At 41.5% G+C, this 26,641-nt stretch overlaps 2 protein-coding genes across 4 annotated transcripts in view; both read right to left on the reverse strand.

Moving 5' to 3' along the window:
* The window catches only part of LOC138966786 (pre-mRNA-splicing factor 38A-like), a 325,120-nt gene that overhangs the window by 140,533 nt on the left and 157,946 nt on the right, over nt 1–26,641 (reverse strand). The window lies entirely within an intron of this gene.
* LOC138966788 (uncharacterized) overlaps nt 1–26,641 on the reverse strand; it is a 100,992-nt gene that overhangs the window by 32,596 nt on the left and 41,755 nt on the right. The window contains exon 1 of one of the 3 annotated variants that reach the window (XM_070339124.1): nt 5,080–5,234. The exons of 1 other annotated variant lie outside the window; for it this stretch is intronic. The gene's annotated coding sequence lies outside the window, so the exon portion shown is untranslated. Of the gene's footprint in view, nt 1–4,966; nt 5,235–26,641 lie in introns of those variants that run through there. One more of the 3 variants, XM_070339125.1, reaches the window with a different exon arrangement.

Below are 26,641 nucleotides of genomic sequence, written 5' to 3' on the forward strand. Positions count from 1 at the left end.
GGCAGTTCGAGTTCATCATTACAATTGTCTACTGTTGGTCTTTGGCATGGTGCGTGTCAAGACCTCACAGTCATGCTGGGAAGAAACCCTAGGTAGTGGAAGGTTACCGCTGTTCTCCCCTCACACTCTCTGTATCTCTCACGGTCCCTCTTTCTCCTCCCCCCCCCCCCCCCTCTCTCTTGTATCTTATAATAAATTTAGAGTACAAATATATATATATATCTCTTTCCCCCTATCTCGATTTCTCTCCCTTTCCCTCCTCTCTCTGTTTCCCTCTTTCCTCTATCAATAAATTTAGAATACAAATTTTTTCTCTCTCTCTCTCTCTCCCTCTCTCTCCCTCTCTCTCCCTCTCTCTCTCTCTCTCTCTCTCTCTCTCTCTCTCTCTCTCTCTCTCTCTCTCTCTCTCTCTCTCCCTCTCTCTCCTTTTTAGAATGCAGTGAACGTTTCGACATTTATAATTGTTACAAAACATGTTTGGAAAAAGAGAAATACATTGAATTAATCGAAGATATTAAGTACAGAGTTGCTCTTACTCGTTTCCGCGCAGGAGTATCCGAAATCAACGCTCACAAGTTTCGGAACACACCAAACCAAACGACAAGAAACTGTCCTCTCAGTACAGCTGATAAAGAAGATGAACACCATGTTGTATTTTTATGTCCTTTTTATCAAGACCTTCGAGCAAAGTATTTAACAATCTCGATCTCTAAGACGCTGCAACAACAACTTGTGTATTTCTGTGGCAGTAATGAGGATAATTTGATGAACAGCTTCAGCAGATTTGTGTTCTTCATGTTACAGAAGAGACGAACCCTTAGAAATCAGGTTCAGTGACATGTCATCAGGGTCTTAATGTATTTGTTGAATTTTATGCGTGACTATAATTTATAACTGTGCAGATACTAATGCTGTTATTTTAACCACTATTGTAAGGGGCTGTGGCCTTAGACAATTAAAGATTTGTTCTTGTTCTTGTTCTCTCTCTCTCTCTCTATCTCTCTCTCTCTCTATCTCTCTCTCTCTCTCCCATAATTTATTGATAGTGATACTAATAGTATTCCTTCTCCCCTCACGCTCTCTGTATCTCTCATGGTCCCTCTTTCTCTCCCCCCCCCTCCTACCTCTCTCTCTTATCTTATAATACATTTCTCTTCTCTATCAATAAATTTAGAATACGATATTATCTCTCTGTGCCTCTCTCTCTTACTGTCGTTGCGCGCGCACGCTTATTATGAGATAAGGGAGGTAGAGGTAGGGGGGGGGGGGGAGAGGGAACGTGAGCTAGAGACGAAAAAAGTGAGGAGAGAATACTATAAATATATATTATGTAATAGAGAGAGAGAGAGAGAGCGAGAGAGATATAAAAGAAAGAGAGAGAGATGAGAGAGAGAGAGAGAGAGAGAGAGAGAGAGAGAGAGAGAGAGAGAGAGAGAGAATTGAATTGAACTTTATTTAACAAGGATTAAGATTTAAGGCTACGCCTTTTCTTACAATCTGTCCTTGGGACGCATAGACACACAATAATATAATTAAAAAAAATAAAAAAAATATAAAAAAATAAAAAGTTAAAAAGTCAAGGAGGTTGGAAAACTGCAGCACGTGATAATAAAGATGACGATGATGATGATGATGACGATGATGATAATGATGAAGATGAGGCATGAAGAGCATACATATGTGGTTATTCATAAAATCAAATGCATACTATGCAGGTAATAATAAATACAAGCTGGTAGCAATCGAACATGTAGCAATTATGAGAGAGAGAGAGAGAGAGAGAGAGAGAGAGAGAGAGAGAGAGAGAGAGAGAGAGAGAGAGAGAGAGAGAGAGAGAGAGAGAGAGAGAGAGTATGTAAAGCGCTTAGAGAACGTCAAGCGCTATATAAATCTCCCATATAAATAAATAAAGGAGTGAGAGAATACTATAAATATATTATGGAAAAGACAGAGAGAGAGAGAGAGAGAGAGAGAGAGAAAGAGAGGGGGGGGAGAGAAAGAGAGAGAGAGAGAGAGAGAGACAGAGAGAGAGAGAGAGAGAGAGAGAGAGAGAGAGAGAGAGAGAGAGACTGACACTGACACAGTTTAATTGAATATGGGCCTACAGCCCCTTTTTAGGGTACACATAAATCACAGGAAAAAAATAGAAAACATGATATTTAAACGTATGCAAAATACACAGTGGTTTGTTCCAAGCATTGCTGCTTTCCTCTATCAATAATCTTGCACATCAATGCTGCCTAATATACACATACAACCGAGAGAGAGAGAGAGAGCGAGAGAGAGAGAGAGAGAGAGAGAGAGAGAGAGAGAGAGAGAGAGAGAGAGAGAGAGAGATGCCTAATGAAGTTTGTTTTCAGGCCTATTCACTTCACTATTGGTCATTCTTTGTAAAAGATTGTTTCTACTCAGTTATTTACTGTCAATGATGCTTGAGACACAAGAGAACGATTGCTGTTATTTTTAAATCTGCAGTGATAACTTTTAGGTTGTGTGTAAAAAGTTGGTTCTGTACGTATATTTCATACGTTAAGTACCTTTGAAATTCAAACCGCTACTACTTGACAAAATGATGAGCCTTATTTACAAAAATAAAGGATCGTAGTTCAAACTGTCTGTCTATGAATGTCTGAATTGAATGTGCTGTCCCGATATACAGGTCGAAATAATATGGCCACCAACATCTCTATTTCTGTGTAATAAAACCTTGGAACCGCAGGCGACGTTAAGTACCGCTATGTCCGTACGGAAAGCACTAAGTACCGCTATGTCCGTACAGAAAGCACTAAGTACCGTTGGTCAAAACACCCGACTACTCCCAATTAGGGCTATGTTTCTACTCAGTTATTTGCTGTCAATGATGATTGAGATACAAGAGAACGATTGCTGTTATTTTTAAATCTGCAGTGAGAACTTTTAGGTTGTGTGTAAAAAGTTGCTTCTGTACGTATATTTCATACGTTAAGTACCTTTGAAATTCAAACCGCTACTACTTGACAAAATGATGAGCCTTATTTACGAAAATAAAGGATCGTAGTTCAAACTAACATGCCTACATATAAACATCATAAACAACACACAAAAGTATTATGTACATGGGTTTTAACATCGCAGGTACTTAGCGCGGTACCTAGTGCAGCCAAGGTCTATGCACGGTACCTAAGGCCCTCTCATACGGACATGCCGGTACTTAGCGTCAGCCTCGCACACACACACACACACACACACACACACACACACACATACACACGCACACGCACAAACGCAAACGTACACACGGTATCGTACACACAAACTCAACACGACACAGAAAAACATCCGTGTATTATACGGTATCATGCGAGAGAGCCGGAGAGAGAGAGAGAGAGAGAGAGAGAGAGAGAGAGAGAGAGAGAGAGAGAGAGAGAGAGAGAGTGGAGAGGGGGAAAGAGCGAGCGAGAAAGAAAGAGAGAGAGAAGACAGAAAGACAGATGGGGAGAGAGAGGGGGAGGGGATCGGGAGAGACAAGGAGAGAGCGATGTAAAAGAGGTACAGAGAAAGAGCGATTGAGAGGTGCACAGAGAGAGAGAGAGAGAGAGAGAGAGAGAGAGAGAGAGAGAGAGAGAGAGAGAGAGAGAGAACTCAGAATGGTTTATAAAACTGTACTAAGGCCACAGACTCATATAGAAACCACGGGGGATGGGAGAAGAACAAAGAAAAAACAAAAAAAACCACACACACCAACAACCATGAAATAAATACGTGGTGAAAAAAAAGAGAGAGAGAGAGAGCGAGACAGAGAGAGAGACAGAGAGACAGAGAGAGAGAGACAGAGCCAGAGACAGAGAGAGAGAGAGAGAGAGAGAGAGAGAGAGAGAGAGAGAGAGAGAGAGACAGACAGACAGACATACAGATCCGTCAGACAGCCATGCAGACAATATATAATATACACACTCACACGCACACACAAAGGGAAGTGTCTGCCGTTTGAACATGTAGTATAGTGCTATCGACACGTAGCGTTATCGACACGCAGCGCTACAGTACATTGGTTTTTCAAAAATAGTGATATCGACACGTAGTTCTATTGAGACGTAGTGATAATGGCATGTGTGAATTGTGGCAATAGCACTACGTGCCGATAGCACTACTGTTTTTGGCAATTTGTGTCGATAGCACTACAGAAAATAGCGCAAACGATACGTAGCACAAATGACACGTAGCGCTAGCGGGACGCACCGGAAAAGGTCCCCTGTGGGCCTTTTTCAGGGGTGGGACGAAACGGGATATTACACCGGTGTAACGCGTTCAGCTTTCCGGCCCCATCATTCAGCTTTCTGATTCGATATATGCTCAAGACTGAAATGTTGTTTCCTGGTAAAAATTAAAGAAGTACACTTATTTGAGAAGGAAAATCCATTTCACCCCGGACAAAACTCGATTTCTTCAAAAAATCGTGCACCGAGTGGTTTCGTCCCTTGAATGAGAATGGATGAAGCAAATTTCTAAGTTTAAATTAATAAAAATGTGTTAGGTCGATCATCAGTACTATGGAAGTGTGGAGTTTATACAAGATCAACGAGGCCGAATCAGAAACTTAGCTGAATGCCGGTGGAAAGCTGAATGCGTTACACCGGTACGTGTCACGAAATAAAAACTCTGCTGTACAATCCCTCTCAATGCGGTCAATGCGCATGCGCCAATCTTGGACGTTAGGGTTAGGGTTAGTTTGGGTTAGGGTTAGCAATCCGCTTGACTGTTCACGACCTGATTAATCTCCCCATGTAAGCGCATGCGCGTTGACCGCATTGAGAGGGATTGTTCAGTTTTTATTTCGTGACACCGGCACTGAATGGTTACGCCTAGACTCTCTTTGGAAATTCACTTGTACACTGACTTCCTTGAAGACAGGACACTTAAAACATGTTTCGCTAGTCACAATCAATCATAGTTTATTCAACATTTTGTTCTCCAAAAAGAACTTTACCTTGCTAAATGAAGCGACACGAAATCGACAACTGATTAAAACTGTTTCACACCAATCCAGTCAGTCCCAAGATCACAAACTGACATTTGTCAACAACGCTGAGAAAAACAAACCTTGATCTTTTCCTCTCTTCTAGTTCGAGGGAGGACAACAGCAGGTTCACAAACTTGAAACGCGCCGGGCGTCTCCTACGCACTGCACGGTTTCAACACAGGCAGAGAGAATCGAATGCAATAAATGCAGATTGACACTATCTGCGTGTCGGGGAGACCGGAAAGGACGACCGCGCACGTTGTGATACGTCATTCGTTAGAGACAGGAAACAGCGGTCTTCAGTCAAACAGGGAAACACCACTGAGAGAAAGGATTCATGTCTTTTCCACACGCTGTTGAGTACAGCTGAACCCCCCCCCCCCCCCCCACCGGCTTAGTTTATAAGACCCACAGAAATCTGCGAAATTGAGGTCTTACAACGGCGGGAGTCTTATGTCTTAAATTGGAGGTAAATGGACAGAAAATGTAAAAAAAAGCAAGGTCTTACAATGGGATATCTGAATTATTCAAACTAGGGGTTTAAACAGGGGTTCCACTGTAGTGTGAGAGTGAATGGGAAAGGGTGTGCGCGCGGGCTGCTAGCTGTGCACTTTCGGGTGGAATCAATAAATGTGAAGTGCACACAAACACCCCGCACCCTCCACCTCTTGTCAGACAGTGGTGGATGGTGTGAGGGAGGGTGAGACAACTCCTCACATCCATGAACTTTGACCCTAGGGGTTTTTTGAAATAAATATTGACTTGACTTGACTTGACTTCTCCAGCATTAGCGTGTTGTTTCATGTCGTCGGTTTCGCATCGGGCCCGTACTTGCTAATCGCTGACAAACAGCTTCAAGAATAAACACATATCTCTCAGCTTTGGGTTTTGTATCATCTAAGAAGCCATTTCGAGAAAGGGTTGGATTGGATAGGATTGGATAAGGTTTTACAGTCCAGTGAGGTTACCCTCATGGAAATTCGGGCTGCTTTCTCCCCGGGGAAAGCGAGCTGCCATACATACGGCGCTACCCATATTTTTTTTTTCCTGCATGCGTGTATTCATGTTTCCTGAGACTTAATGCCGTGTGAGATGGAATTTTTTTTTATACTTTATTCCAAGTCCCACGGGTATTTGATGGACATTTTTATCTATGCCTATACAATTTTGCCAGGAAAGACTCTTTTGTCAATCGTGGGATCTTTAACGTGCACACCCCAATGTAGTGTACACGAAGGGACCTCGGTTTTTCGTCTCATCCGAAAGACTAGCACTTGAACCCACCACCTAGGTTAGGAAAGGGGGGAGAAAATTGCGGCCTGACCCAGGCCTGAACACGCAACCTCTCGCTTCCGAGCGCAAGTGCGTTACCACTCGGCCACCCAGTCCCGAGTGTTTTGCGAATGAAACATTTCATGCGCCTGTGTCATGTGACCCCAAGCAAACACACTCTTGGGGAGTTATGCATGCGTACCGTGTAAAGTACACGCCGACTTCAGCGAAGTCATGACTTGAAAGTCGCCACCTACCGCAGGCGCTCAGTCGGTAGACGTATGCACGGGTGACGATCAGACCGCCGACTTTCAAGTTGCCGTGTAAAGCAAGGTCACCAGTCAATCTATTTTTATAACGACGAATTCCTTCCTTTGCGCATGCGCTAGGGTCATTCGATAACATCCTCCCGCTTCCTCGCACGGGAGTCCGACTATTCAGAGACGGAGAGCAGTGAAATATGGGTCAGTGCTACTTTGCGCTGAAACGAATCAAAGATGTCTTTGCTAATCTTATCGGTGTTGGTTCTAAAATAATATGACAAGGGAAGTGAATCTCGCAAAAAAAAAATCTTTTTAGTCCAGCACTTCCAACTATTGGGTTCTGTCTAAAAACGATTACGACGCAAAATTCGTCGACTTTGATGGCGGAAAACCATGAAAATGGCCATTCTGTTCGCTGAAGTCTTTTGTTTGTTTGTTTGCTTAACGCCCAGCCGACCACGAAGGGCCATATCAGGGCGGTGCTGCTTTGACATATACGTGCGCCACACACAAGACAGAAGTCGCACCGGCACAGGCATCATGTCTCACCCAGTCACATTATTCTGACACCGGACCAACCAGTCCTAGCAATAACCCCACAATGCCAGACGCCAGGCGGAGCAGCCACTAGATTGCCAATTTTAAAGTCTTAGGTATGACCCGGCCGGGGTTCGAACCCACGACCTCCCGATCACGGGGCGGACGCCTTACCACTAGGCCAACCGTGCCGGTGTTCGCTGAAGTCGGCGTGTAAACCATTTAGACGACCTCCGGAGCACGTCTAAATTTAGTCGCCAGTTTCGGTGGTACAAGCGTGTAGTCGTCACCCGTGCATACTGTGTACCTCGCGGTTGGCGGCACTCGCTGTTTGCACGCCGCCTAAACGTTTAGACGTCCCTCATACATAACACCCTTGGCCAGGAAAAATGAGTTACTTCCCTTCGGGTCTCATTTATCCCTGACAGGATGCCTTTGTATTCCTTCTCTGGAGAGAAAATCGATGTTTGTACATATTTAGAGCTTTTCGTGATGTGGTTTGGATATAAGCAGATTCGCGATTGTCGATAATGATTTTTCATGGTGTTGTGAAATTGTTAAATTACAAAGGAATTGTTATGTAAGACAGTTTCAAGCGAGCTATCTTTCGCGGATGTATTTACTGTGCAAACAACTCTAAATATGGCGTTTGTATCTCGAATGTATATGCTCCAACGATTGGTAAAGAAAAATATTTTTTTTTTGAAAAGTTGGAAAAGCACATTCAGTCGCTGAATATGTTGAACTACATAGTGTGTGGAGATTTTAACTGCGTAATTGATAATGAAGAAGACATTATTAGTGGAGAAAAACATAATGTGGGGGATGTTAATCGCTTTAAAAAGTTCTTGGAAAATAGTGAGTTAAATGATATGTGGAGGTTATTCTGGCCACAGGAAAAGGAATTTACGTGGTCAAGAAAAAATCCTTTCATTGCTCGCAGATTGGATTACATTTTTGTTTCCGACTCTGTGCTTAATAATATTAGAGACTGTAATATATGTTCCGTTGCACAATCCGACCATAGGTCGGTTAACATAACATATAAATTATGTTCATTTCAGCGTGGTCCATCATATTGGAAATTTAATGATAGTTTGTTAAAGGATCATATCTTTGTTGATGAATTGAATTTGATGTTGGAAGAATTTGAGATACAAGATGAAATAAGGGAGGATCACGTAAAATGGGACTTGTGTAAGATTAAAATAAGAGAATTTTGTATTCGGTACAGTAAAGAAAAAAATAGATGTAAGTTTAATAGACATGGGGAATTGTTGGAAAATTTGAATAGGATTGACAAAGCCCTTGTTTTAGATCAAGATAATAACGAATTGTTGATGGAAAAAGATAAAGTAAAAGCTGAACTGGAAATTTATTCAATACAGGAAGCTAAGGGAGCCCAAACTAGGTCCCGAATTAAATTTATTGAAGAAGGAGAAAAAAATACAAAGTATTTTCTCAATATGGAAAAAACACACTCGAACGCGAAAATTATGGATTGTCTTGCTAAAGCAGATGGTCAGGTGATAACAAATCAGGATGATATTTTGACTGAACAAGTCCAGTTTTTTAGAAGGAGATACGAAAAAAATATTGAGTTTGATGAAAATTTGGTTGAACAGTTTTTGGATGGTGTTGAAGTTCCTCAATTAACAGAACAGCAGAAGACTGGAATTGATAGTCCGATCACTTTAACAGAATTGTCGACATCCTTAAAAAATATGAAAAACGGTTCCTCCCCTGGATGTGATGGTATTACAACCTCCTTTATGAAGTTCTTCTGGTGTAAAATAAAACACATGGTATTGAATTCCTTTCATGCATCTTTTTTAAATAATTGGCGACCGATTTCACTATTAAACACTGATTATAAAATATTGGCGAAGACTCTTTCAGTTCGCCTATCTAAAGTTATTTTAGATATTATTGGTGAAGATCAGTATGGTTTTTTGAAGGGTCGAACCATTAGTTCAGCGATCCGGCAAATAGACGATTTAGTATCGTATGTAAACGAATATAATAAACCTGGGTTCCTTGTAGCACTGGACTATAAAGCTGCTTTCGACACGATTTCCAAAGAGTATATTGTGTATGCATTTAAACGATTTAATTTTGGTGCCGTCTTTGTAAGATGGGTAGAGATTCTATTGTATAAATCGGAAAGTTGTATCAATTTTATGGGCTGGTTATCGGAATGTATTGAATTGAACGCAGGTATCAGACAGGGCTGTTCTTTTTCACCGATGGCCTTCATCCTTGCATTAGAATTGTTGGCCTTGAAAATTCGAAATGATGGTTCAATTAAGGGTCTGCCTCTGCCAAAAGAAACTAATGATAATTATGATATGTTCTTTAAGATATTATTATATGCTGATGATGTGACCCTATTTCTGAACGATATGGATGAGTTAAAAAACGCATTAACCCTTGTAACCTATTTTTCCAAATTCTCTGGTTTGGCAATGAATAGACAAAAAACTGAAATCATGGCCTTGGGCAGTAATAAATATGGTAATGAAAATGAGTGCGGGTTAAGGTGGACTACAAAAGTGAAGATTTTGGGAATTTATTTCAGTAGCTCCTCATCGGTCTCTGAGATTGAAGAAAATTGGACAAGCCGTATTGAAAATATACGACGCAACATTGTAAAATGGTTTAAACGAAATTGTAGTATCATGGGGAAAATATGCATTGTGAAATCTCTTTTGTTATCGCAGATTATTTATCCGTTGCAAGCACTGGTAATACCCGAAAAGGTATTGACTGAGATAAATACTATGTTTTACAGATTTATTTGGAAAAAACGATTTTCAAACACTAAGGCATTTGAGAAAGTTAAAAGAAAAGTGATGTGTCAAGAGTGTCCTGATGGGGGTTTAAAAATGATTGATGTCATTGATATGCAGTCCTCTTGTTTGTTGTCCTGGGCGGCAAATTTATTGAACGAAAAGCAGGAAAGTTGGAAACAAATACCGATACATATGTTTTCGAAGCTTGGTGAAAGGTTGTGTTGCTTCCAATCTAACACCACGGTAAAAAATTTTAAAGGATTGGGATTAATTAAAAATGTATTTTGGAAACAAGTTTTAATTTGTTGGTTGAAAAATAAGGACATGATTCAGAGAGCAGTAGGTGGAGACATGTTATTAAGAGATACGTGTTTATGGAACAGCAAGGATATAATCTATTGCGGCCAAACCCTGTTTTTTAGCGACTGGATTAAAGCAGGCGTTTGTCGAGTAAAGGATGTATATGTTGGTAATGAGATTGTGCCCTTTAATATTATGCAGCAGAAGGTTGGATGTAAGCCCACAAGATTCTTTGAATATAGGGTGATTTGTACAGCAGTTAAAGCAGCAACACTACGCTCTGCAAATGGAAATGTATGTGGATTCAACGATTTAAAGAACCTGAGTAAGCCTTGTCAATTTCGCAAATTAATTATAAAGGAAAAATATGTGGAGCCGGTTGTAGTTAAATTTTGGGAACATAAATTTGATTTCAGGCCGGGAAAAGAGCAATGGTTAATAGTAAACAAAGTAACCACAGAAACAAGATTGCGAATGTTGCACTGGAAAATATTGCACAATATTTACCCCACAAATATTTTATTGTATAAAATAGGCATTTCCGTGAGTAATTGCTGTACTCACTGTGAGAACGAAATTGATTATATTGAACATTTTTTTTACTTTTGCCCGAAAATTATGTCCATTTGGAAATGCGTTGAAGATAAAGTGAATTGTAAATATAATATGATCATTAAAATTACCGTAAAGGAAGTTTTTTTGGGCGTATTTGAAAATTCACAAAGTTCCAAGGCACTAATAAGTTATGTGAATTATTTGATTGTGATAGCCAAAATGTGTGTTGGTATTTATAGATATGGCTCCCCTCTGGATATTGTATGCATTTTTGAGAGGGAATTGTTATATAGAAAAGTTGCTTAAAATACATTTAGATATAGTAATGTTAATGTTATAGTAAAAACATTACTCAAAAAAAAAAAAATTTAAAAAAAAAAAAATCAATGAAGAAGGATGCTCCCTGCCAACAAAATAAACAAAAAAAACAAAAAAAAAAGGCAAAAAAGAAAGGGTTGAAGCAGCCTGCATGCAACTGAGATTTAAAAAAAAAAAAAGAAAGAAAAAAAAAGAAAAAAAAAAAAAAAAAAAAAAAAAAAAAAAAAAAAAAAAAAACTCTAAATATGGCAAAATTGTCACGTGATAATCAACTTTGTCACGTGATCATAACAAAATGGCTGCGGAGCGGATGATATTTATTTTCGAAACCAGTTGGGAGTGATGCAACAATATCACGGTCTCCTTCCCACAGCAGTCTCCAAATTTCGACTTGTTTTGACCTTAGAACGATGTTTTTATCATAACTGTGAAGAACAGAACGGAGATCACTGTCGAAGTCGGCCATTCTACAATCACGTTCGTCTTTCGTCTTAGTATCAGAAACATTAGCGAAAAACATATGGCCGGAGAGAACTCTGTATTCTTGTTTTGATAGATTTTGGCTTTTAGCTCCGCTTCTTAGCGTAGCAATTATCCATCCTGTCAGAGAGACATGAGCGATAGCGTGGACCGATGATTATCAGAATGACTCTTGGCGGCAAAGCATCATGAAGCATCCCCACTCGAACGACTGACACCGGCAAATCAGTACTGGTACATCAGTAAATATTCTGCAGTTGACGCAGTTCAGCATACAAATGATATTATTATGTTGTTGTGAGAATTAATCTGACTGTTTTGCCTGAGAAAAATAGAATACTCATTGATTGTGCTTAAAGGCACACTCAGCTTCACGTAAACCATCAGTTTCTGGTTACAGACACTGTCAGGCTTTTACACACAGTACAAACACCCTTTCGTTTAAACACTCACCGCTTGAGAACATCCTAGGTGCCCTCCGCAAAGCGGAGCGAGCATTTTTCAAAGAATTTATTTTTGCGTGGCCAGCCGGATTAACAATGAGACAAATCGGACGCCTCGTTTTGGCGCTAGACCTAACTTTTAAAATCTAAATAATAAATTGACAGCTTGTTACACAAACATTCTTAAATCATAAAACAATTCTTTTTTCATCAAGACAAGATCAGTACAATTCGAAGTTTTGAAAGTTTGAATAAAGGGAGCTGTCAAGCCACAGGTTGACATTGTAAATAATTGGAAAATAAATTTGAGAAAAAATAAAGAAAAACTGGAATTGATGTACAGACATACACACGAACACACACAAAACAAAAATGTATTATTACAGGAAAAAAAATATAGGCGTGAGTGGGGTTTGAACCGGGGTCCTCTGAGTTGTGGGGTGGGCGTTGTTACCACTGGGCCAACGGGACTTGAGTGAAATGAAAGTTTTACGCCCTCACGGCAAAGCCATTAGGGGCATGTTACACGGGAAAACCCGGCTTTGTATGAAAATAAAAAATAAAAATGCGGGGGAGGGGGGGGATGTAGACAGCTGGCTGCCGGCTGCTAGAGGAGACCTGAAATGGGCTTGGGACCTGGTTGGGTCGTCTTGGGTCAGTGCTGAAATGGTTAATTTTTTGGCTGTTGGCCGAACGGACACCCGGGCTTCATATTTTTGCATGCATGTATTCGTGTTTCCAAGGCCTGAGGCTTTCGCTGTGACCCTGGGATCTTTATCGTGCGCATGCGGGACATGTCCCAACGGGACATGTGGTTGTGTAACCTTATATTTTCATTCAGCTTTTTAAACCAGTGTTTCTAAAATGTTCTAGGACAGGAACTTGTCATTACCCAGATTTCTCCTTCTTCCTGCTTTTTCACTTTTCCTCTGGCTGTCTGAGAGGGAGGAGGTCTCCAGCCACTCTCTGTTCTCCTTGGAGGCATCTGTGAAGAAATTATTTTCTTCCCCATGCGGGCACTAATGTATTTCTTGTTTGAAATCGTAGTGAATTTCATTTCTAACTGTTGGGTGACTGAAATTACCGGACAGAGAAGCTTGGGCTGAATTCTTGGACTTGCACAGGTGGACCCTGATGTATGGGACTTGTGAGTATTTCTTTTCTCCTCAGATAGCCATGTTGTAGAATGAATGGATAGTTGTTTGTGTCATTGTCTTGAAATTATCACATTTCTCGTAGGGTTTGGTGAGATAGAGGTGTAGCATACTTCAATTGAGTTCTCTTGTTTGGAAATACCCTGATTTTAACATTTTGAGTTAGCAAGGTTTAGAGGGTGAAACATGGAGGTAACAATATTCAAATATGGCTGACTAGGAAGTCAGACCAAGAAGGAAATGACCTTCAGTAAGAAACATGTTCTCAGATGGTGAAATTAAAATCAAATGTTGGAAATTTGATTTATTGTGAACTTGTTTTGATTCATTATCTCCAATGAGGTCACGTGTGACATATTTGAATGGTTGTACCAAATTTTGGCTAATTTTTGTTGTGCAACTGGAAAACTTGTAAATATTTCATAAGAATTGGATTGTTTGGTCTTTGGCAAAATTTTCATATAAATTTTAAGGAACTTCCAGGCTTTTGAACTGTTGTAAACTTAGGGTTAGGGCATTATGTTTTCATTGGTGAATGTGATGTTTACGGAACTTTATGTTAAGCGGAATTTGTATTACTGTATGGGGTTTCGGTATAACATATGTTTAGGCACCTGCAGTGCTGTTGCCAAACTGATGTTGAGGGACGGTGGGCCAACCCAGAGCTAGACGTGGGCCAACTCTGAGCGAGACGTGGGCCAACTACACGATTACGGGGGTGTCGCCAGATGGGGTTTGCGCCACCAACCATGGCTCAGATGTTCTGGACTTGACGTGAATGAACTACAGACCGTTAAGTAAAACATACCCAGTTGGCAATGGACTCTAAAGACTTTTAAGTGTTTGACAACAGTCCGTATAGTGATCCGAACCAGCCAGTTGGATCATAAAGAGTTCTAGACCTCTCTCCGGAAGACAGAATAGCTACTTCGTACTTTTTGAGCACTGAACTTCGATGTCATTATTTTATTTTTTATTTTTTGAAGATGTGACTATTTACAAGACATTTTTGAACTTTGGTCGGCCTAATTAGATGATGGCGTCATCTTAGGTTGGGGTCAAAATTTTGTTTTGAGTTTTGGATTTTTGGGAATTGTCATATTATTTTTGAGGGCAAATTGTTTTCCTGTGCTCAATGTGAATCAAGAACCATATTTGGGGCTATTTTTGAGGAAGGGTGAAAGTCTTCTTCCTGGGTTTTGATCTCATCATCTGAGCATCAATAGGAAACCCCAGCTAGATAGGGGAAAAGTCAACTGTATTGCGTTTTGGTTTTAGTATTAGGCTATTGTTTTTTCCAAACTATACGTTTTGTTTTCTTGTGTTTCAGATCGTCCTTTTTGTATTCTATATTTGTGGAAGGTAACGGTGGTGAATGTGTAGTGACGTCCTGTTTGTTTGTCTGAACGTAATAAATTTCTTGTTTATCTTTTAAAACACTGTGTTAGAAAATACATCTTTTTAGTACTGGGCGAATAACTGAGTGATTGTGTGTGTGTAGTGAAATCGACCAATATAAATCCATTCTATCACTTTAAACAAAAAGAATCCCAGGACCAGTGGCTGCGATCGATTGGGATCCCAGTTTTTGGCCCTGACAGGAGCCCGGAAGCAGGTCACGCAAGGTCGTGTTTGCCCAAGCAGACGAATTTTCTGCATAGTGGTGGCTTCTTTGAAGCTAACCGCCGCCGATAAGTTCGTGTGACTCGCAGCCGTTTGTTGCGTTTTAGATTCAGAGGTACACAATAACGTGCTATTGTAGATACAGCGAGTCGCATTGAAATCACAAACTGACGACTAAATTATTGGGAAAAAAAGGAAAATGGATCACACGGGTTCACGATGGCTCAGGGGTTAGATAAACCACGAAAACTGGTGTGTGGTTTACGCAAGCTAAATAGCCATTCAAACGAACTGTGTCATTTAATGCTATTAAATGCTAATGCAAGGTTAGAATTGCTTTTTTCATGACTGAGAAGATTTTAATCTTTCTGTAAATCATTTGAGGCAGACTGGGGCTTTAAGAGTTTTATAAACCGGCATTTCCTCAAGGGCAAAAAGAAAACATGTAACGGCCAAAAACAACATCAACAGGAAGCAAACTCAAGCAAAACAACATACAAAGGTAAACTATTACAGCAAACAGGCCGCTGTCAAACAGGCTGAAATAACACAATTACAGCTTTGTCATCGTGTTGATAAAAAAAAACCTGTCAGATGCAATCACTCAAAACCGGTGACTGAGACCAAAGAGCTTCCCGAGACTGGTTTGAAGACAACCATTTATTTCAGTTTTTCTGTTTTGTGTGTGTGTGTGTGTGTGTGTGTGTGTGTGTGTGTGTGTGTGTGTGTGTGTGTGTGTGTGTGTGTGTGCATGACATATACTGAACCGGTAAAATACAGGAAACCCGTGACCCTTTAACGCGTACACGGGACATTATACTTATACAAAAGTATAGGCTGCACTGGTTGTAACGCGATAAGACCATGAAACAACTAAACAAATGGCCGTTTGTGCCAGCTTACAAAAAAAGCAGGAACATATACCATCCTGAACTCAGGTCAAAATGAGTTCGGCTCATTCTCTCCCTGACCGGACGCTACAGTCCTACGCGAATCTATCAAAACAAAAATACAGAGTTATCTCCCATATGGTTTTCGCGATCACTGATCTAAATTTGACCGGCACGGTTGGCCTAGTGGTAAGGCGTCCGCCCCGTGATCGGGAGGTCGTGGGTTCGAACCCCGGCCGGGTCATACCTAAGACTTTAAAATTGGCAATCTAGTGGCTGCTCCGCCTGGCGTCTGGCATTATGGGGTTAGTGCTAGGACTGGTTGGTCCGGTGTCAGAATAATGTGACTGGGTTAGACATGAAGCCTGTGCTGCGACTTCTGTCTTGTGTGTGGCGCACGTTATATGTCAAAGCAGCACCGCCCTGATATGGCCCTTCGTGGTCGGCTGGGCGTTAAGCGAACAAACAAACAAACAAATCTAAATTTGAGATCAGTGTTCGCGAGACGAAAATGATTGCAGATTGGCCGACTTCGACAGTGATCTCCGTTCTGTTCTTAACAGTTATGATAAAGACATCGTTCTAAGGTCAAAACAAATCGAAATTTTGGGACTGCTGCCGGAAGGAGACCGTAATATATGGTTTCATCACTGTCAACTGGTTACAGAAAAAATCGTCTGCTCCAGTTAGCGCCGAAACCAAACGGTTGATTATCACGTGACACTTTTGCCATATTTAGAGTTGTTTGCACAGTAAATACAGCCTCGAAAAATAGCTCGCTTGAAACTGTCTTACATATCAATTCCTTTTGTAATTTAAAAATTACAAAACACCATGAAAAATCATTATCGACGATCGCGAATCTGCTTATATCAATAATACATTACAAAAAGCTCTAAATATGTTTAAAAAAAATCGGTTTCCTTGCAAACTCAAGGCATCCTCTCAGGGAGAGAATGAGCCGAACTCATTTTGACCTGAGTTCAGGATGGAACATAAACATGTTTTTCTCTTTCTTTGTTTTTTTTTCTCTCCTGAAATTGCAATATTCCATTACACAATTTTGCCATATGAAATGCAGTGGAAACTGCCGCTTGACATGACAAACGCAGCTACCTATTCAGGTAGTTTTGAAAAGCAAACTGCAGAAATGAGGTCACGGTCACGGTAATTCAGTCAGAAATCCCCCATAGCCTAAAAAAAAAAGAGAAAAAAAAGAGAGAAAAAAAGAGAAAAAGAAGAAATAAATAAATTTGAAAATAAAGAAAACCTGATGGCTCAGATCGCACCAGATTGCTCCATTTTCTTTGATTTGTATCAACATTTTACGGGGGGAATCCCCTAAGAGCCGATCTTTGTCTTCTAAACAGTTGCTGGCTTAGGTTGCACCAGATCGGTCTATTTTCGTTGTTTTTATCCAAATTTGTCTTATTAAATTTACTTTTTGGAAGGTGTATTAGGGGGAAGATTCTTGGCTCAGATTGCACCAGATTGTTCCATTTTCCTTGTTTTTATTAACAATTTCCGGGGAGGGGGGGGGATCGAATTGTCCCAAAAAGAAATGTGGAAACCCCACCTTAAAAATGATGTGATCCGCCCCTGTACACACATGCTTCGCAACTACCTGCATTAGTTGTCTGGAAGAATTCCATAGTGACTGAGCAGCTTTGTTTTACTGACAGGGATAATCAGTTTCACCGCAACGTGACTTTTGAACAAGCCGGCGCGGGACAGTTAGCGGCATAGCCAATAGATGAAACCGCTAGGAGAAGTCCATGTCATCTAGTTCTCTCACAACAACTTTATCATTTTCTCAGAAGCAGCTTGCAAGTGGCGTGCCTGAAAGGACGTAACCCATAGCCCGAATAAGAGACTAGTGCAGAGTACACAGCCCGGATTCACGCGAAATGGTGCACAAAACGTCAGTGCCGGAGTGAGTATCATTGCACTCTCAGTATTGGCTTGTTCCAATGCTTGCATCATCATGCTTTTTGGCATAGGAACGCGCCAGAGTTGCCTAGTTTGGGCGATGCCAGAAGTCTATTATCTAGAAGTATTTATCTACTACTACCAGCAGTCGACACGCGGTGATACATATGCCCTTTGACCTTTCCTTTGAGATATCGATGCAGTAGAAAAAGAACTTTTGAAGCAAATTGCGGCAGGGAATTATGTTTTGGCCTCAGAAAAACCTACCATTGTTAGTCCTTTAGCAGCCATTAAAAAAGACGACGGTGACATTCGTCTCATTCACGACGGTAGTCGTCCTATGGGTTGTGCTATGAATGACTATGCCTCAGTGCAACATGAGCATTTTCAGACAATTGAGGACGCATGCTCTTTGGCAAAACCGGGGTACTGGATGGCGAAGTTGGACCTTAAATCTGCCTACAGATCTGTACCAGTGCATACAGATCTATGATTACAGAGTTACAGGACTGAAGTGGCGCTTTAAAGGAGAAAGAGCACCGACCTATTTATTTGATACAAGGCTCCCCTTTGGGGCCTCAAAAGCACCAAGTCATTTTCATAGACTCTCTCAAGCAATAGGCAGATGTTTACGACGCCGTGGCATAAAGGGTGTGGTTGTTTACATTGATGATTTTCTGCTGATTGCACCGACTCGAGAAGAGTGCAATAACGCTTTGCATTGCCTGATAAATCTCGTTCGGAGATTATTTGGTTTTCATATCAGCTGGAACAAGGTTGTTGGACCCACTCAGCGCATTATATTCCTAGGTATAGAGATAGACACACGTGATTGCACTCTGTCATTGGGAGAGCAAAAGTTGGCAAAGGTTCATCAGCAGCTCGATGAATTTTCAAAGAAGAAACGTGCAAGTAAGCAGCAATTGCAGCGCTTGGCTGGACTCTTAAACTGGGCTTGCCAGGGTATCCGCGGAGGCAAATTTTTCTTGCGGCGCATCCTGGACGCTATAAAGCCCCTGCGGCAGCAGAATCACAAAACAAAACTCAGCAGCGAGTTTCATAAAGATGTGCAGTGGTGGTTGGCTTACCTGTGCACATTTATTGGTGTAATTTATTACAACAGAGGCGAAACTCATCATGTGCATGTCGATGCGTGTGGAAAAGCGTGTGGTGTGTTTTGTAGAGGGGACTGGCAATACTCTGTGTTTCACGTGGACACACCGGCCGCCAGCGAGCTTCACATCAACTATAAAGAGCTATGCGCCGCAATAAAAGGCATTGAAAGATGGGCGCAGACTTGGACAAACAGCGTTGTGATAGTGCACACAGACAACAGTGTTACCAAAGCAATCATTAACAAAGGGAGAAGTAGAAACCCATACATGAACTGTTTATTGAGGAAACTGTTCTGGCTCAGTACGAAGCATAATTTTTCAGTCAGAGCCATACATGTACCGGGTTTGGTGAACACTCTTCCAGACACTATTTCCAGGCTTCATGAGGCAGGAAACTGGGAGAAATTGTGTGTGTTGCTAAGAAACTGGTCGCATAGGGCTGAATGTGTCAGTTCCGACTTAAGCAAACATATGTCAAAAGATTCCTTTTTGTTTCTTGTGCAGGAGAGGCAAAGGCGTTTGAAGAAGAACTAAACAGGGAACTCGCCGGGTTTAGAAGCAGTACTTTTGCTGACAATACTGTGAAGACATATAAAACTCACTTAAAATCCTATATGGATTTTTGCAATAGGATGAGCATCCCCCCTGTGCCGGTGACTGAGAGAACTGTAGCCCTCTATGCCACGTATTTAACCCGAAGGCTCAAGCCTTCCTCTGTGAAACAGTATATTAACATTATTCGAATAATGCACCTAGAAAGTGGCCTAGATCATCCTTTCAAAGACGCGTGGTTTGTGAAATCAACCCTGAAAGGAATCGAGCGCCAAAAAGGATGTGACGTCACTAGGAAAGCCCCAGTCACGCCGCAACTTCTGTTAGAAATCAAGAAAAAACTTCGGTTAGAAACTCTAGCAGACTGTTTGTTCTGGGCCGCATGTGTAGTGATGTTTTTTGGTTTTCTTCGGAAATCGAACTTGTTCGGTGATGGAGCTCGTTTTGATGCTGGCAAGCAGCTCACCAGGGAATGTTTTCTTGTAAACCGTGACCCCTTGTCTCTGTCTGTGTTAGTTTGCTGGTCAAAAAACAACCAGTTCAAAGAACGAGTGCAAAAAATAACCCTGCCAGCCCTCGATCCCCACCCCCTGTGTCCTGTTGCTGCTGTTGTCAGTATGTTTCGGAAAGTGGGGTCTGTTGGAGCCAAGTCCCAGGCCTTCCCCCTCTCTGCTCAGGCCTTTGCGAAACGCCTCAAGTGCGTCATGGAGGGGCGTTCTGATGTGACTAGCCATAGTTTCAGGCGGGGTGGTGCCACCTGGGCACTTTCTTGTGGGGTCCCAGGCGAGATTATTAAAGCCATGGGTGACTGGCAGAGTGCTGCCTATCTTACTTACCTAGACCAGATCCCTCAACTCACCTTAGATTTTTACAGAGTAACTTTTTGTAGGGCCTTGCCCAAGTAAACTCCCGTCCACGTTCTTTTGGGTTGGTAGGAGCTCAAAGTTCGCCCCTTTCTATTGGGTGCTAGTTTTAAATTTGTTAAACCCCAAGTGTTCTTAAATAATATGTGATTTTTGTCCCTATGAAATTAAAAAACTTGCCTTCGGTTTTTGACACCCAAAAGGAACTTCTTGTCACATGAATTTTATGGTTGTGGTTGTGATGGTGTGTGTGTGTGTGTGGGTGGGTCTGTATGTGTGTATGGGTGTGTGTGTGTGAGTGTGTGCGTGTGTGTGTGGGTGTGAGTTAGTGTGTTGTATCCTTCTATGAGTGCGTGTGTGTGAGCGTGCTTGGTTGCGAAAAAGTACTAGTTTAAGTGTTATTTAGTATAAATATAATTTATTACTCGTTTGATAGTTTTCTCATTACACCAGACTTCACTCGTTTTAAGCCGGTTCAACACATCTGTTGAGATTTTAATTCCACTACTGCTCCGTGGGCTCGAGTGTGCTGTCACCCTAAACGACTGAAGCAGTTTCGAGTACTGATACAAGTCCGGGTTTCCCTACTGAATCCATTTGATTTGTGAGTTTGACCGACTGACGTACCCCTGAAAAGTGGATGATAAACTGACCCACTTAGTCATTATAGGGGACCACGGATGTTATGATGATTTGATCATATGACTAGCCCACTGATTCTGAACTGATCGTCTCTGTTTAGCAAAGTTATCAACTGGATGTGTTTATCGTGACGACTGACCCCTCAAGAGAGGATGACAGAAAGACCCACTTACTCTCAGTGATGGACAGATTCAACGACGCCTACCGTAGTTACTTTGTCCTGATTCTGAACTGATCAACTCTGTACCAAAGTCAGTAGTCCACTGGATTTTTGAGTGTGACTGGATGACAGTATGACCCACTCGACAATTTTCAACTGAATTGATCGACACACTGACTTTAATGCTGATTCTGGCATATGACCTACTATATTCCAAGTATAATGATTTATATGATGACATTTCAAGTATAATGATTCTGGTCTCTGTGTCAGTACAGGCGAACATTTGGCTATTCAGTACGAAACTTGGATTATCGTGCTTCATGTCGTAACCGGAAATTACGTTTGACTCCTCTGACCCCGCCCATGTGAGTGTGGGACAGTACACAATTAACAAACAGAGCCGCAGTTTCGTTGTAACTTTCACAAGCGGCGCAAGGACAGTAGGGTAAAGAGGCAAAGTTGACCCACCTAAGTAAATTGCCCAATCAATTATATGGGTTGCAGTACTGATAAGGACACAATATTTGTTAAGGGCAAAATACACCTGCGCAGAGCCACGGTCAGCGGCGCTGCATGCTGCGACAGGGATTATGACGAGAACTTGGCATGGGGTTTTTTTTCACGCAAGGTGTTGCAGGCTGTGGAAAAAAAAGAAATCGGTGACGCCGCTGTGCTGCCGAAGACAACAATCATTCCTATTTTTGACGCGTGCAGGGTCATTGCAGCGGGCAACCAACCAATCAGGGCGATGTATTTCAAGGGGGACAAACTGCTCTTTTGTCAAAGAGGAATTCGTGTCTCTTCATGTCACATTTTGTCAACGCTTGTAGACGGCCATTTATCAATAAAATTAATGCTTCCCATGTGTTGCGCGTGTGTTCATATCATGCATAGTCAGGCCATCGTTACGTTTTAAACACAGTCATTTTTAGTACAAATAGCAGATACAGGTCACCAAAGATTTCAATCGCTGTGAGATCGCATCGATGCGTTCTACTTTATATTTCTTCAATTGTTAATGTTCTTCAGTTGTATCGTTGGTGTAATGGATAAGACGTTGCACTTCGAACCCGGAGGTCCATGGTTCAAATTCAGCATTTTCAGATTTTGTTAATATATATATATTTTTTTAATAACTTTGAACAGTACAAAACAGTTTTGACACATGCTATGGATATGAATCAATATTAATGTGACACATTTATTCTTTATTTGTTTTGAATTTCTCTACACCTACACCACAGAACAACTTATACATTTTAAACAAACACTACAAGGACAATAATTCAAATTGTCTCTGAGAGTAGAAAGGTTACTGTTTCCGAAAATTGCAATCACTTTTTTAAAGAAAAAAATCCGAATTATGTCAAAATGCTTGGTGGTAATGCTCAATTTAACTTTAACAAAATAGAAAATAAATAAAAAGTGTTTGTATCGCGCACTTTAAAGGCACAGTAAGCCTCCCGCAAACCATCACAGATACTGTCAGGCTTTTACACACAGTACAAACACCCTTCCATTTGAACGCTCACCGAACGGGAACATCCTAGGTGCCCTACGTAAAGAGCGAGCAATTTTCAAAGAATTATTTTTGCGGATTGTCTCCTCACACAATCGGACCGTGGTGGGTTTTGGCGCCAGACCTAACTTTTAGAATCTAAATAATAAATTGACAGCTTGTTACACAAACATTCTTAAATCATAAAAGTTTTTTTTTCATCAAGACAAGATCAGTACAATTCGAAGTTTTGAAAGTTTGAAAAAAGAAACGCCCGGAAGCAGGGTCACGCAAGGTCGTGGTTCTCGTAGCAGACGACGGTTTATGCCTATCGCCAGTTCCTCTGAACAGTCAAAAGCCATCGCTGGAGTTCTTGTGAACCACAGCCGTTTGTTTCGTGCATAGTCAGAGGTACATAATAACGTGCTATTGCAGATAAGCTCACAGCGAATTACAAACTGACGACCGTACATTGTGAAAAACCGGCACGGTTGGCCTAGTAGTAAGGCGTCCGCCCCGTGATCGGGAGGTCGTGGGTTCGAACCCCGGCCGGGTCATACCTAAGACTTTAAAATTGGCAATCTAGTGGCTGCTCCGCCTGGCGTCTGGCATTATGGGGTTAGTGCAAGGACTGGTTGGTCCGGTGTCAGAATAATGTGACTGGGTGAGACATGAAGCCTGTGCTGCGACTTCTGTCTTGTGTGTGGCGCACGTTAAATGTCAAAGCAGCACCGCCCTGATATGGCCCTTCGTGGTCGGCTGGGCGTTAAGCAAACAAACCAAAACATTGTGAAAAAGGGAAACTGGATCACACGGGTTCACGATGGCTCAGGGGTAAGATAAACCACGCACAAATAAATTCTTTTAAAATTGCTCGCTCTCTACGGAGGGCACCCATAGGATGTTCTCAAGCGGTGAGTGTTTAAATGAAAGGGTGTTTGTACTGTGTGTAAAAGCCTAACAGTATCTGTGATGGTTTACGGGAGGCTTACTGTGCTTTTAAGGGAGAGAACTTGCACATTTTAATGTCAACTCGGAATTTAGCTCCCCTGTTTTTTTCTCGCTACAATATCAATGACACCCGCAGCATTGACACTGTGTGTGCAAACTCAGGCACACGTAGCACGCACGCATCATTACCTCTATAATCTGCAGTGCGTCGTCTGTCCTGCTGAAGTTACATGGGTGAGCGCCGGGCCTTATATTACTTTACTTGAGCCTGATGGTTGCCAAACTCGCACGCACCCAGAGCAAGAACTAAAAACTAAAATATTCCAAAGCAGGAAAATAAAATAAAAATTCCACTGTGAAAGTTCTATTTTACCACCACATCGGACAATTTGGACATTGTAAAATAACTGGTCCGACTTTCACTAATGATGTTTTAATGCGTCGGATTTATTGGACCAGTTCCAATTATCCCTCCGAGCAGAAGTCCAATTTTCGCGTTTTATACTTGCATACAAACGAACTTTGTAATAAGATGTGTTGAGCATGTGGCGTTAATCTGACGTTAATGATGCTGCACCACTGCGGCTAGAAAATATTTTGCAGTTGTGTGTTCTTAAATAGCTCCACACAAAAATTCATGACTTCTTGAGAAATAACGTCTGTAAAATTACCCACATCTTAAGACTCCTTCCTTTTTAAGACCCGATTTTCTCAGATGTTTTGAGGTCTTAAAAGGGGGGTGCCACTGTAGTAATAATGCATCTTTAGAAATTGAACACACATGCTGTATTTTGTTTAGTAAAATTGGTTTAATTTAAATATGTGTAATGTTAAACTTGTGGGGTCCTGATTTGGCCTATATGGTCCGCTGGACCCAAAAAGCAACAACTAACTAACTAACTAACTAACACATGCTGGAGTTTTTTATCACCATGAAAAAAAACCCAGTTTCCAAACTTTGACAGTAAATTTATCTAAAAATGTATGCCAAAAAAACCAGTTTCCAAACTTTGACAGTAAATTTATCTAAAAATGTATGCCAAAAAAACCAGTTTCCAAACTTTGACAGTACATTTATCTCAAACGTACACCTTTTTAAAGAATTCATAACTCTTAATCACTCAACAATTCCCCTCTGCATGCCTGCAGTTCAAGTGAACCAGAAATGGTGAACAATGGGCGACACTCAAGGAATCGGTTCCTGACAACTTTTCTGTCGGGCGCACAGCCTGAGACAGACAGAGATAGGGTAGTTGCTCAAGATAAAAAAAAAATAAGCTTGACTTGCACCAGAATTATAAACATTTAAACTCACCTTAATGATCTTTTTGTCCGATATATCTTATGCCCTCATTGTCACACATTGCAAGAATGTTTGATGTCCGGGTGATTTTTCCCTGAAAATTTCAGAAAATGTGTATATAGTAATTATAGCAACATATAAACTACTCAGTGTAAACCAAAGGCTGGCCAATTACACAAAGTTCTACAGCAACATCAGTTCTGAACATGAAGCTTTCAACATGCACAGAAATACTTCAATGGCAGTCAAAAAAGAAAGGATGAATGACATTCTGCCACATTTAGTGTTTGCTTCAATGAACACTGCACTGAGGAAGAATGTGGTCTTCATTAAAAAGTTACCCTTTCACAAAGCTTTACCGATAGTTCTTCCTTCAAAATCACAACATTAAAACCAGACACAGATAGGCACAGAAAAACTCGTACCACTGACAATATAAAATGTCAGTTATAAATAACACTTTCTGTAGCACAACCTCCAAAGATTGCAAAGAAAAAGCAGCCCATAAAGGGTTAAAATATCAGTTTCCTCTGTCAGTCTCTGTCTCTGTCTCCTATACCGTGCACGTGCACACACACACACACACACACACACACACACACCGTGGCGGCACACACACACACACACACATACACTGTGTCCGTGTTCAAACAAAGACAGGAAAACTGACACGCTCGCTTGAGGGATCCTTCATTCGCACTACACACCAGCAGACACACAGACATAACGGCAGCAAAACTTGTCTAGGACTGTCCAAAGTATGCACGACAACACTTGCTCTACTTACATAAATCCAGCAGGAGAGAACTGCGTCACGGATGGCGCACACAACGGTAACACTCAGTTGAATCCAACTTTCCGACTGCTTGCCGATGATTTCTTTGCCTTTCGTGCGTCGAAGACGCCTTTCTCGTGATTATTTGTCGTTCCGAGTCAGTCAGGTGCTTTCTGAACCACCTCCATGGAGTCAATTTCTTACAGAAACTTGCAGGCTTGTTCTCAGCGGCCATCCGCCATTGTTTTGAGTCGTCATGATAACGACACGCGCTGGCGACGAAACCCAATCTCTGACGGCCAGTTTTTAAGCTCCAAAGCATATTAAGAGCGTGCAACGTCGAGATGCTAATTTACTCACTTTGATTTAATTATTTAGCATACTTGTGGTGCTTTATTGAGCAAACCGGGCCATGCGTCTTAATTAAGGTACACTAGATTCCCCAAATTCTTCAAATCGGTCAAATTCGCCAGAAAACTCTCCAAAATGGCGGCTTAGACAGTATATCTTTAAATGCAAAATGCAAAAATGTGAAAAACTTAGACGCTGCTTCTTTTTGGAAGCTATCCCAATAAACATGCCAGAACTGGGCCACTGCTGGCTTTTTGCTGGCAAGTTTGGTAAAGCTGGCCATAAAAAAACCAACACTGGGCCAATTATGGTTTGCCAACAAAGGCCCAGTTATGGCTTGCCATCACTGGCCCATCTCTGGCATTCCAGTAATATTGTCGGCCAGTAAAATGCCTTAATTGGCCCACTGTTGGCACGCCATTGATGGCCCAGTGCTTGTTTGCCAGCATTGGGCCATAGGTGGCGATTTGCTGGCAATTATAGGTGGGTTTTTGCTGGCACGCCAGCAGTGGGCCAATGCTGGATTATTGCTGGCCAGAAGATCTGCGACAGCACAGCGGTATGACTTTCTCACTTGGAGTGACGTAATGTACAAACAAATGTCGAAATATCTTGACGTCACTCGTGATGATGACGCATTGTCAACTAAATCCGGCCCGCGGTGGTTCTGCAGATGTCCGGTTATTTGTTTTGCATTCAACTTCAAGGAATTTCCAAAGCACCTTCTTCGATTTCAGTACGCGTCCGATCTCCTCCGGCTAGAAGCAAGCGTGGTGAGTTTCACAAACAGTTGTGTGAGCAGGTCGTCGCAACGGCGTTAGATCTAGTATCTTCTTGTTCTTTTCCTCCGTTGTCGGTCTTTTTTTCAACTTT

Source organism: Littorina saxatilis, linkage group LG5 (genome assembly GCF_037325665.1).
Source record: "Littorina saxatilis isolate snail1 linkage group LG5, US_GU_Lsax_2.0, whole genome shotgun sequence".
NCBI classification, from domain to species: Eukaryota; Metazoa; Mollusca; class Gastropoda; order Littorinimorpha; family Littorinidae; genus Littorina; species Littorina saxatilis.